Source organism: Ambystoma mexicanum, chromosome 5p (assembly GCF_040938575.1).
Source record: "Ambystoma mexicanum isolate Mex_15411 chromosome 5p, UKY_AmexF1_1, whole genome shotgun sequence".
Classification (NCBI taxonomy): Eukaryota; Metazoa; Chordata; class Amphibia; order Caudata; family Ambystomatidae; genus Ambystoma; species Ambystoma mexicanum.
The window spans coordinates 414,742,347-414,755,785 of record NC_090930.1 but is presented as its reverse complement, the minus strand read 5'-3'; the positions used below and the strand labels follow the sequence as shown (position 1 = coordinate 414,755,785).

Here is a 13,439-nt window from a genome sequence, read left to right as displayed (position 1 = left end):
CCGCACTTCTGGAAAAAATATTTTTTGGGGTTGCTTAATAACTTTCTAATTTTTTTACAAATCTTTAAAAAACTTTGCAGTCTGGGAGGGGGGGGCGCGGGTTTTTAATCACTTCTGAAATTTCAGCCCAAACCGTTACTCCAATTAAAAGTTATTAACGATACAATTTTTTGGGGTTCCTATGCGAGTCCGACTCACCTTAACTATAGGGCGGTGACTGCTGTCCTATAATATGTCATATATATATATATATATATATATATATATATATCCTTTGGAGGAGCACTCCTCGATCCAAACAATAATTCAGGAAACCAAGTTACCAAAATCTTCCACTTTATTTTCATTTCATAAAATCCTCGCACATTGTCATGGCAAAAAAAAAATATCAAAAGCCACACAAATTGTGGTTCTCCCAAAGTGCCTGGCGCATCCTAGATGGGGTTAACGCATTTTGCGGGCTTCCGTCCGCTAGTTCACAACAAGTGACCCAAACATTACTATGGGTTAAAATACCCCATGTGACTTGCTAATAACAACCGAAAAAGGACTGCTCTCTGTGTCTATGTCCCAACGGTGTCGGCCATTATGGAACGGGTTTGTATGCTGTAACATTATATAAAATCTGTGCTCCCACATGGTATATTTTATCAGTACTCAATTGTTCCCTAATCAGCAAATTCATGAAAATGGCGTATATTGACAGCAACAACAGTGTGTTGTTATCAATAAGTATAGAGTTTATGTATTGTTTATGCATAGTGCTCACCACCATTAAATACATGTATATGTAACGTACTGAATAAACAAATGTCTATACTGATTGTAGAGCGCAGTTGCAAAATAAAAATAACATTAAAGTGCATAGTGCTACTCATATTCCACTCCTATTTTTTTCAGATCTAAAGTGCATAATGATATAGCAGCCTATTAATAAAGTGCATAGTGCACATAGTGTTGCCACTAACAATAGTATAATACTAGCTGGCAGGGATGGTATGGATATTAAAAGCGGCCAACTTCAAAAGTGTGTAGTGCACCCGTTCCTAAGCCTCAAATAACACTTGTTGAGTCAGAGATCGTCATATTCTAATCAATATGGCAACTGATCTTATCAATAGGCACCAATAGGCCTCCAATTGAGCATATACATGGTATTTGAAATTCAATTTTAAAGTGCAAAGTGCTAGCAGCAATATCTAAAGTGCCAATACTGTTCTTCTATCTTAAAGTGCAAATGCTTATGTTTTATAAGAACAACAAATACCAACATCAGTGCAGCCTGTCCATAAAAAGATGTTAACATTTCCCTGTTGTTAGTCACATGTCTATAAACTACAAAACAATTACTATAATCAGTGTGTATCGGGTCAAACAAACCCATAAAATCCCAAAATGTGAGTTAAAAAGAAAATTAATATCTTTTGCTGTCTTTCAAATACTGGATTAGAGAAGAGATGAAACCATAAAGACATAACACAAACACAGATACACAGACACACACACAGGGCCTCATTACGACCCAGGCGCTAATGGGTTAACGGCGCCGTAAAAGGCTGCGGCGCCGTTAACCTATTAGCGCCTAATTATGAGGTCCCTTTGCGGGACCCGACCTTAACGGCTGGTTTCACCAGCCGTTAAAGTAGGGACCCGCAAAGGGACCTTGGTGCTAAGTACGGTGGTGCAATTTGCGGCACCATACTTAGCGCCTTCCCCATTCCCATTGAGCCCTATGGGGCAAAAATGGGAATGGGGAAGGGACATGGCGGCATGGGGAATTACCGCCCCGCCAACCTCGGAATGGGGTGGTAATTCCCCATTCCGCCATGGCGGACACCGGCATGGACCATGGTGCTAATAGCACCATGGTCCTCTGCCTGGGTCGTAATGAGGCCCACAGTCCTGCTCTGTGCCCTCACACGCATACACACACACAATATCCCTGCATGCACGCACAAACACATAAGCAGGCATATATGCATACATATAATTTGTTATGTTTTTACTTACCTGACCTGCCAGCCTGCATAATCCACGTCACTTCAAGTCCTCCTTGTTGATTCATCATTCTTGACATCTGCAGCAGGAAACAGAAGACATTTAATCAGTGCCTCTCCCTGAGTACTGCTTTCTGTGCATGCACTGGGGCATAAGCCTGATTGTTTTACTGGTATTGCTAAATCCTACATGAGAAAATAAATATACCCCACATTACCAATGCCTAACACAGATAGGCTGATGTCAGGCCTGTAGGCCCTTTCCATTCTCTCAGAAACCATCACGCCTTTAATGTTTGACATCAGATTCAGTAACACTGACAGTTATTGTTAGTTATCCAGATAATGCTCACATTGCTGCTAGTTGATTTGTTTATTATTATTATTATTGTGAGCATTTATATTATTTTCATAGCACACCAGAGTGTTGTACAGGCCATAAAGCAAAACATTGATAGCGAGAATTTTACAATTCATCCAGTAATGTGTATTAACAATTATCACTGTACTGATGGGGAATGCACAAGATAGACATACTCTTGACTTCACCAAGGTGTTGTTGCAACAGCCACGTCTTCAGTTCTTTTCTAAACTGAAGGCACAAGATAGACATACTCTTGACTTCACCAAGGTGCTGTTGCAACAGCCAGGTCTTCATTTCTTTTCTAAACTGAAGGAGACTTGGAGCAGTCCGGGTTGCCATCTGTAAGGAGTTCCAGAGGACCGGAGAAGGAATGTTGCCTAGATTTTTCATTGCAAGTCTGTATGTTGCCTGTCTGTTGATGGCCTCACTGTGAGATGGCTGTGTGCTGCCCAAGGTTTTTTAGTTTGTCTGGGGCAGGTAGGCTGGCCTACTGGCGGTGATTGCCATCTAGGAGAGGCATGTGATTTTGAAAATGATGGTAGCTGGGATGGGGTGATGTTATCAAATTTCCTAGATTCAAAGATGAGTCAAGCTTCGGTATGGTGGTCTGCGTTGAGGGGAGGAGGCAAGTGAGCAGCCAGAGAACCCTGTGAAGTGGCTATTAACCCAATGAAATGCACTAGGGACTGCACCCTGTTCACAAGACCTGGGGTGGGGAGAATAACTTGATCTTGCAGACTATAGAAATCTGATACGAAGACCTTTGAGCCTTTTTCACAATGTGTTGTTGGAAGGGTAGATTACTCTCTGCAATAAAGCTTTGGAATTTTGCTAACTTGGTGAAGTGAGAGTTGATCCTGTTGAAATGCATTTCATTCAGCCACCTTTGAGTAGGCCCCTGTTTGAAGGGGTTGCCCAAGAGTTTTAATCTGGTCTTGGTGGGCTTGAGCTTTATGTAAGTGCATGTCATCCACATTTGAATGGTTGCAAGGTAGGACCAAAGGCGAGCGATAACTCTTGGGCCTCTGACCTTTGCGTACTGTGAGGGGTCAGAAATGAGAGGCGGACACAAGGTTGTAATATTCTCCGAGTCAGAAATTTTATTTAACACAAAATGGGTTGGAATAACGCCTCTCTTGCCCTATCCGAAAGAAAGAGGTTCCCTGCCTAGGAAACTAAAAGTAAGAATCAGTCTGTGTCAAGTGGTTAGTAACTTAGAAAACATTCTAAACTGACCCTCCCCTAGAAAAAAACAATTAAGGGTACAAGGAAATGTCTCTGACTTATGTTTAGTCTAAAGTGTTCAAAAAGATAAATATACATTTAAAAAGTGTTTTCCCAGGAGAAACTCTTGGATTCAGAGGTTGGTTCCCTTCCCCTGGATTGTTAGGTAGGATGGCAAAGTGTCTCTTTTAAACAATAGATCCTCTGTATCACAAGAGTGTCTCTTTGTCCATTAATTGCTTGGGGATTTTACCCTGAATTCAGGAAGCTCTTCTTCAAATCATAAGTTCCAAAATAGCCTTTTGTTTATTTATTTAATTTATTTTTACATTTGTAAAACTCGCAAAAACCCATAGGCATCAAGGTGCTGGTTACATAGGGGAGACGGGTGGGGAAGGGCAAGGCAAGCAGGGAAGAGAAAATAGTTTCCAGGATGGTACAATGTCATGATTCAATGTCATTGGAATATAATAGTTTTTAGTTGTTTTCTGAAAGGCCTGTACAAAGGCTCAGAACATAGGTGAAGAGGAAGGTTATTCCACAGTCAGGCGGCAATGACTGGAAAGCTAGAGCCTCCAGCTCTGGTGTGTCTGAAACATGTGGTAGATAGTCTGTGGCTTTAGTGTATTCTTGTAGGTCTGGATGAGTTGTTCGTGCACATTTTCTGTACGAGGTAGTGGTGAGCAGAATTAGGGAGGCAGCAATGAGTAATGGCAAGGACTTTAAAGTTGATATGTTCTTTAATTGGCAACCAATAAGCAGCTTTTCTATGCATTGAGACATGCTCACATCTGGATAGACTCATAGATACCTAGATGGCATTGTTCTGAATAGTTTGGAATTTGTTGAGATTACGCTCTGTCATACCAGCAAGGAGGGAGTTACAGTAGTCAAGCCGGGAGCCAATTAATGCTCTGGCTATGGTGAGATGGTGTTGTGAGGAAATGAAGTGTTTGGTTGCATTCAGAAGTTTAGTAGGGTGGGCAGCGGATGATGCAATAGCGTTGATGTGGCGGGTCATGTTGAGGCTGTAGTCAAGATAGGTGCCTAGCGTTTTGACCGAGGAGGCGACTGCGATAGTGCAGGTATCAATAGTGAAGGCACAGCAGGCAGGATAACGTTTGGCTAGATGTGAGGGGGGCCTACAATCAGGATCTCTGTCTTATCATCATTAAGCCAGAGCTGGTAAGACGTCATGCAACTTTAAATGGTGTCATAAATTCTATTGATGTGGCTGGAATCAAGTGCATAGTTGCGTGACAAGGGGATGATTATTTGGGCATCATCAGCATAGTTGGTGTACAATATACCCATGGAGTCAAGATGGTTGAAGAGGGGTTCTGTATAGATTTTGTATAGTTTTGGAGACACACAGGAGCCTTGTGGGACTCCACAGGGCACATGTCTTGGGTGGGCAGCTGCACTGCCTGCGTAGACAGGGGCTCTCGGCTAGGAATGAACTAATACACTTTACTTGGTGGGCAGAGGAGAGAATTTGGCGGTTGTATTAAGGTGGTGGAAGAGTGTTTGGTGGGTAACTAAGTCAAAAGATTCTGAGAGGTCAAGCAAAAGGAGCATGATGAAGTGTCTTTGTCTAATGGGTGATTAAAACCCCAGTGTAAGTCTCCTAGGAGGAGGACTTTGGATGTGTGTTTAATGCTAATTTTTAAAAGCTGTGCAAGTTCAGTGTCAAAGGATTTAGCTGGGCCTAGGGGCCTATAGATAACATGAAAAGTTATGGTGGAGGTGGAGGATATTGTTAACTTGGCGCTGAGTTGGTCACAGGAAGTAGGAGCTGTGGTGGGGATAGGTCTAAAAGTCATGGTGTCCTTGTAAATGAGGGCGACTCCACCCCCTTTTGTAGGAGACAGTCGCAGTGCAAGACAGAGTATTGTGCCGGGATGGCAATGGTGAAGGCTGGGCCTGCGGCTGGGTGTAACCAAGTTTCGTTCACTGCTAGAATGTCTAGGTTGTGGTTGGTGATGAGGTCTCGGATATCTATAGCATGGGCGTTAATAAGTACGCAGGAGAGTGGATGAGCAGTCGGAGCAGGAATGACAGTGGCATGGATGGGGAGAGTGGCCGCTGTGGTATGTCTGGCATGGGCACATGTGCAGAGTGTGTAAGGTGGTACACTGCAGATGGTGGGGTGGAGCTGGGGACATGCTGTGTTGAAGTGTGGGATGTGAGTCTCATGGTCCTATTACCTGCGTAAGGGAGGGCAATGAATGTTGTTTTGTTGTTAGCAGACAGAGAGTTCGTGCGTTGGCTTGAACAGAGGCAATTTAGTGTGATTTGGTCATGCTAGATGAGCTGGCCAGTAGTTTAGTGTGTTAAAAGGATGTGAATCGCTTTCTGTGAGACTGACCTGTTGGTGAGAGAGTGGTGGGTGAGAGAAAAGGTGTGGGTTTAATGCAGCTGCCTGGACTGTTTTTGCCGGCGGGCGAACCAGTGTAGTACATGGGTTTGATAAAAAGAGTCTTTCCTTGGCTGACGAGGGAGAATAGGAGAGATCTAATGTTGCTTGTGCTGTTGGGAACTGAAGAGAGGACTAGAAAGCAAGGGTGTAGGCATTGGCTAGTGGATGTAAGATCTCTAATGATATGGGTGGTCATTGGCATGTGTGAGGGCAGTGTAGGACTGTGGCTGGAGTGAGGAGACAGTAGCTTGGTTCCTCGAGGCTCTGGGCAGGGTGAGCGGATAGTCATATGTGGTTCCAAACTCCCTATTGAGTTTCGGAAAGGCTACTTGGGTTGTAATGAGATACATCAGGGTGGGGGTTGCAGTGTCTGATTGTATCAGGAGATTCTGCGATTTCCTGGCAGTCTAAGGGCAGCCTTGATGGGTGTCTGGGAAGCATGGGTGGAGAAAAGGGGTGCAGGAGAAAAGGGAATAGGAGGATGTGGGTGTCACAGTGGTTAGCAAAATCTTCTTGATGCAGCAAGGCAGGGGAAAGGCAGAATAGGGTGCTGCGTGACAGGAGGAAGTGTTCCTGGTACCAGTGGTGTACCAAGGCACAATGCACAGTGCTTGGGTTGGCTTATCTTGTGTTAAGAATTTAGGATGTTCGCTGCTAACAATAGACCAGTTAATTGCAGGAGGTGCAGCTGGGCGTAGTGTGTGTGATGCAAGCGTCATGCATAAGGCGAGCTGGTGAACCAGCTATGGCCAGATAGGAGTGGAAGGAGTCCTTGGTCTTTGGCCTGTGTGGGGCCTGCTTTGCCTGCCTGCTCTATAGGTCAGATGCAGTTACCTCTTCAGTTGGCCAATCCGCCGAGAGCATAGGCGGGCAGTTGGGCAAACTTGAAAGGCATGGTGCTGGGCTCAAAATGCTGTCGGCCATGTTTGAGAATGGAAAACACACAGGAATGGGTATGATAAGCCCATCAGGGCTTACACTTGCAGCAGCAGCATTTGAAATTGGCAATTCAATGCATGATTTTAGAGGTGCAGCAGGGCTTGCCAGTGCATTTTCAGAAATTTCATGCAGTGATTCGTTAACTTTTTGTGTAACTTTGAAGGATTGTCTGTTATACTACTTCACCAGAAATCCTGTCATTGGATTTCCAGGTCTCTTGGTATACTCCACAGCCAGGTATTTTCCCAAGATGTTCAGAGTTCTTTTACAGATTCAAATGATTTTTATATTTGACGGTCGGGACTTCTTTTGTGGATTCCTTAGATTCCCATGTTTACTCCCCTGCCAGGTATCTTTCCATAATGTTAAAGTCTTTGCACAACTTTGGCGGATTGCCTGCCATACTCCACAGCCAGAAATCCTGCTCTGGGGTTTTACAGATCTCCTGTCTACTTTCCTGACAAGTTTCGTCCTCCTTGAATATCAACTGCCTGGTATCTTCTCTTTAACAGGACTTCTTATTGGTTTCACTGTCCTTTTAAATATACCACATCAGCATCTGCTTTGTTCTGTTCAATGTATTTACTCAGGGTAACACTTGTTTCAGCTCTCCCACACATTGACATCTCATGCATAGGTATTTGTTCAGTTTTCCTTCTTGCACTTTCTCTTGTCAGTATTCAAATCCTTTTCCTTTCAAGTATCGATTTAATATTTGGTATTGTCTGTGTTTAAATTGCCTCTGAGCATTGTCGGTAATATCAACCTAGTGTACTTAATTCACTTGATTATATGGGTGTCGCTATGCCCTGGGGTCCCAAAGGCTCTGGGCAGACACACTGGTTGTTTTCGGGTTCTCCAATTTATGGCTTACCTCTGCAGTGAAGCTTCCTCCCTGGGTTGGCTTCTGACGCGATGCAGACGTCTCCCGAGCGTTTCCTCTGGCTACTTCTTCACTTGCTGGTTTCCCGCTGTGGCCTGGTCCAGAAGAATGATATTTCCCGGGAACGACTGTACCTGCAGGAGCTCTATTGAGTCTCTTGGTGCTCCTATGGTCGTTTGGGTATGTACGCTGCTGTTCGCTATCCTTCACGGCACGCTGGTATGTGTGATTCGCTTTCATGAGCCGCCGCACAGATGTGGCGGTCTTCTCTCTTTCGGCTTTCTCCTGTACGGTTCTCTCCCGTACTGTTTTGCTTAATACTGCAGATGCCATTTTGAAAGGTCCCGGGTACTTTAATTCCAACAGAATAACTAGTCTGCACGTTAGTCTTTGAGCTTTGCTTGGTTTGTTTCAACTCTTCCCTCCTCTTCTTCGTCTCAGTACTTGAGCCTTTATGGGAGTTGAAATCCATAGATGTAATTGGATTTCTAAACTGATGTTGTTCAAGAATCTCACATAAAGAAATGTCAGAAACAAAAGATGTTTTATGTGTGTTGTGAATGTTTGAGGTGTACATAGAGTTTTGACTAGATTGACAGTATCCCGTTAGAAGTCTGGGTATCATAGGGTTTTCTTTAGGAGAAAGGGGAGAACACTGTGTCTTGCCCGATGGAGTCATCCCTTCTCCCCGGTAGTCATCCCTCCCCATGTGATCCTCCCTCATATAACCACCCCCAGGGACAGGATCAGGTAGCGGCTGCCGTCTCCTGGCCACAAGGGAGGAGGTCACAGCAGGGGAATTGGTGGTGACTCTACTGGATTCCTCACAGTACATGTAGAGTTCAAAGATGACTGGGGAGAGAATGGAACACTGACAGACTCCACTGGTGACAAGGTGCTGTTCGGACCTGGGGGAGTCCATGTAGTCAGCCTGGTGCCTGCCCGATAGGATAGGATGTGAACCATTTTAGATCTGTGGCAGAAAAGTCCAATATGTGCGCAGGGTGGGTGTAGTGTGTGGTGGTGTGAGAGCCACTGAACACTCACTACAGGCTCCTCCTTGCGCGACAGACCGCGACACTTCTCACTCCCGCATTTGTGCGGACCGCGAAGTTTCACCATCGCCGACAACTGCAGGGTAGCGATGTTCGCAACCCCGCACCTACTAATCTAAGTAGAGAGCGCCCACCCGCACCATGATAGGTGCTTTGCTACTATAATTGTATTGTGTATTACTCCTTTTGTCAAATAGGCCATACTGTAAAATACTTACCTCCTGATGAATGTTCCACACTTTGTCATACGGAACAGAAACATGTCGAGACTTATCTCTGGACCTTAAACAGGGATTCTAACTCATGACACATCGATCCATTTCTGGATGGGTACCAAACTATTTAGATAACAAGTACCCACAGTGGTCGTATTTTGTGAATAACATCTCTGTAAACTGGGCATCCAAGCCCGTTACGTATTTCCTATTGTTGTGTGGTTTTACACATTAGAAGTGATATTAATAATACGTTTTTGTAATCCTGACTAATTAATTCAATTGAACGTTTTAAAATTTACGATTTTTCCGTTATTAAAATTTGATACTACCTTTTAACTACATGTGGTCCCTTGTATCGTTTTACTAAAAGTGCTAAGGCTTGGCACCTCTAGTACCTGTGCTTTAACTTTGTCTCCCTATACACTGACTCTTATCCTCCCGGATATAGACAAAGTATACACTGCTAATCCCAATTAGACAGTAGTATACCGGGCTTCCTCCCCTTGTAAGTGGTGTGAGAATAACACCTCAACTCAGTTTTATTCAATAATAGAACAACCTCAGAAAACCATTTTTCCTGCAAAGATTTGAACTAATTGCAATTGTGTCACCAAAAAAACCTGTTTGTCCATACTGCATAAAAAATCCAATCAAAGGCATTACTGAATATTTCCCAGAGCAGTTATATTTAATTTGATGTCTAGAGTTTTAATATGGTTCGATTTTACTTTTTTCTCAAAATGTCTGTTACAAAGTCCAACACATGGCACAGCAAAGGCGTTTCTTGCTTAAAAGCACAAATCAATTTAGGGATGACAGAGAGATGTTTAGTTTGCTGGCAAGTGTTAACCAAATCCAGCAGATTTAGTGTTTTAGTGTTCCCAGGTAAGATGTTCTACAGGGTTGGGCCTTTAATTGATAATGTCTTCCCTTCAATGTGTAGCACTTAAATGTTTTAATCTAACATACACCCAGGGTATGCTGGGGATGGAGCACTTTCACAGCCATCTGATTAGAAACATCTTAAATTGTCATGACACCTCACAGACACTCAGTAAAGATGCCTGGTTGCATGTCTGCTTTTTCTGTTATCTACATTCTGTTCAACCATGCTGCAGCTTATACCAACTTCTCGGCCTATTTTCTAAGTGTATCGCCAGAAATTGTTTAATAACAAGAATTGAAATTATCTTACTGTGTGGAAAAGTCAGCTTGAATACCCGTGAGAAAGTAAACTCAGGCAAGAAATGCCCCTTTTCCCAAATGTATCCATGTACAAAGAACGATTCAAAATCGTTCCCCCACAAATTGGAAAGCAAGCAGTGTCTTGGCTTGGGTATGTCAACGACACGGTACTGCTGGATCGTGCACCAATTGGGTTTCAGCCATCTATCAATGTATTGGCTATATTTGCACATAGAAACAACTTAATTATGAATGCTCGCTAAACCAAAATCTTGGTAGTTGGTGCACGTTGTAGAAGGTCGGTGTTCATCTGGTCTATGAATGGGACTAGTCTGGAAGTTGTAGATCATTGTACATACCTGGGGTTTCCTAGTTATAGTTCTCCTACGTTGACATCTTTTAACCATTTCATATGTTCTAAAATATTGAAGAAATGGTTTATTTGTAAAAAACGTATTCGCCTTAAGGGAGGAAACAACATTGAGGGACAGGTGGCCCTTTGTTGGAAAAGTATTGTCACAGGAATATTACATGGGCTGGCGGCAATCGCGGGACATTTGATGGGTTGGGTGAGCAGATTGGAAGAGTAAATATTGAGATCAATTTTCGGGTCCGGCAGTTAGTACCAGCGGAAGCACTTCAGTGCGAACTGGGTCTCCAATCATTAAGATCCTGTTGGCTCAGGCAACATAGCAATATTTATATTACAATACTACACGCTATTGATGCTACCAACTGTCTGCTATATTACTTAGCTGCTGCAAATACACTGATCTGTAAGAATTCGTTTTTGTTGCAACTTTGTGAGAATGCAGACGTTCATCTAACTGACCTAAAACTCTCCTTAAACGAATGAACAACCCTTCCTAACTGGGCCCTTATTTTAACGAGGAAGGCTCAAGTTCTTGATCACTGCAATGATGTTGATTGCCTATCCTCTATGACACAATATGCCGAATACAGCACCCAGGGTTTTTGCAGACATGCTCCATGTACATATCTAAGAAAATGTAAGATGTATCATCCATCTCCGTATGAATATGCTTCCCACTTCCGAACATACGGGTAGATGGAAGAAATTGGCCAGGAAGAAAAGAAAATGCCGTCTTTACAACCTAGTTGTGGGGTCAGCCGTCATATTCTAGCACAGTGCCCAGCGAGTTCTACTTCCTACATAAAAGGCTATGCTAGTTTTGTTGCTAATGATTTGAATATAGAAGGTTGCGAGTTTTGGAATACCCTATTGGGAGCGGAATCGGTTGTTATTATGGCAGCAGATTATTATGTACGGAAGAAAGCCTGTGCGTTAATTAAGGACATTTACATTGCTATGGAAATCTTGATACTGTTTTTATAGATATTTTGACAATTTATTTTAGAAATGAAATGTGTATGACTTTAATTTTAATCTTATTTGTTGTATATTATAATCTGGTATGCTTTTTGTCCTACGTGTAGTTGTATACTCATTGATTAATTAATTGTGTATAAGGTTTGTTTTTTTAACCAATGAACACAATTAAAAAAAACAAATTCTGTTATATACATTCTGTACAACCATGCTGCAGCTTTTACCAAATTCTCGGCTTATTTTGTAAGTGTATTGGTAGAAATGGTTTAACAACAAGAACTGAAATGATCTTACTGTGTGGAAACGTCAGTTTGAATAACTGTGAGAAAGTAAACTCTGGCAAGATATGCCCCTTTTCCCAAATGCATCCATGTACAAAGAACGATTTGAACAAGAGAAGAAACAGAGCTCTGCACATTAGTTTTACATAGAAAATAAGCAAGATAGAATCTTTGGGCCTCATTACGAGTCAGGCGTTAAGGAGTTAACGGCGCCGTAAACGGCGCCGACCCTTAACGCCCGATTACAAGGTCCCTTAGCGCCATGGTGAGTTTAACGCCTGCTTTTTGCAGGCGTTAAAATCCATGGCGCTAAGGGACCATGGTGCTAATTACGGCACCGTAATTTACGGTGGCGTAATTAGCGCCTTCCCCACTCCTATTATGCCCTATGGGGCAAAAATGGGAATGGGGAAGGGTAAAATGGGAAATGGGGATTTACCGCCCCACTCACCTTGGAATGGGGCGGTAAATCCACCATCCACCATGGTGTAAACATAGTTTACACCATGGTGGTAAGGGTACGACCCAGGCGGTAACTTACCGCCTGGGTCGTAATGAGGCCCTTTGACTTTAAACTCCATAGGCTGCAGAGAAAAGTGTGCATAGAATTTAGTGCCCAGTCGCCTGATCTAAAGAGTAATACATTGGAGATAAGAATAGGCACACATATTGATTACCATTGGGTAACAGGTCCCAACTCCAGCAGTGCTCGGTCATTATAATTTTAGCAGGACCATGTTATTTACCCAAGACCTTTTTATGTAATGTTCCTAAAAGCTTATGCGACAATGAATCTCACATGTGTGACATAGTAAAAAGAAATCCATGTTGTTGTAAACCAATCCGAAAATACAAGACTCAATAAACAGAGTTTGATAATAGGGTGAGTTGTTGCACTCCTTCCTTATGCAGCCTAAAGTTGTTCCCATGCACAGTATTGTTTGACCAGCCTTCAGTTTTCCCGAATACTATGTTTGCGTGTATGTTCCTGCATCCACACCCATGATATTACATGCAGTGATCGTGACGCCCAGTCAACCCTAAGAATGGCACACTGAATCTATGCGTTGTATCTAAAACGTTTTTGGGGCACGTGCTTACATTGGGAGCCTCCATGTAGTACCAGTATCGTACAGTAGGTCAACCGGTGCTACTTATGTCTCATGGACTGCATATCATAGAACTCCTACATGTTTCCAAAGTCTAAATGGTGCATGGCTCAATGTTATCCCAGTGTGCCCAATGCTCGACAGTGCTTTACTGGGGTGCATGCAAAGTGGCAAATACAGGCTTTATTCCCCAGTGGGCTACCAAGAGCACAGCTACTCTTAGGTATCATCAGATCCAAACCGAATATTTCCTCCAACATAATGGCACCAGCATATGTGCAAATGTAGAGAGGCTGTCAGGGCTGGTGCAGAGTCAGTCACATGTTAGAGGAGATTGTTATCACTTGAGCCTGGAGGTCTTTGAAGCATTGCAGAGAAAAGTATAAATGAACATGTAACAAGGGCTTAGTGGCA

The 13,439-nt window shown here is 43.1% G+C and overlaps 1 protein-coding gene across 1 annotated transcript in view; it reads left to right on the top strand.

The window, feature by feature from the left end:
- ADGRG4 (adhesion G protein-coupled receptor G4) overlaps positions 1–13,439 on the top strand; it is a 1,571,349-nt gene that overhangs the window by 870,580 nt on the left and 687,330 nt on the right. The window lies entirely within an intron of this gene.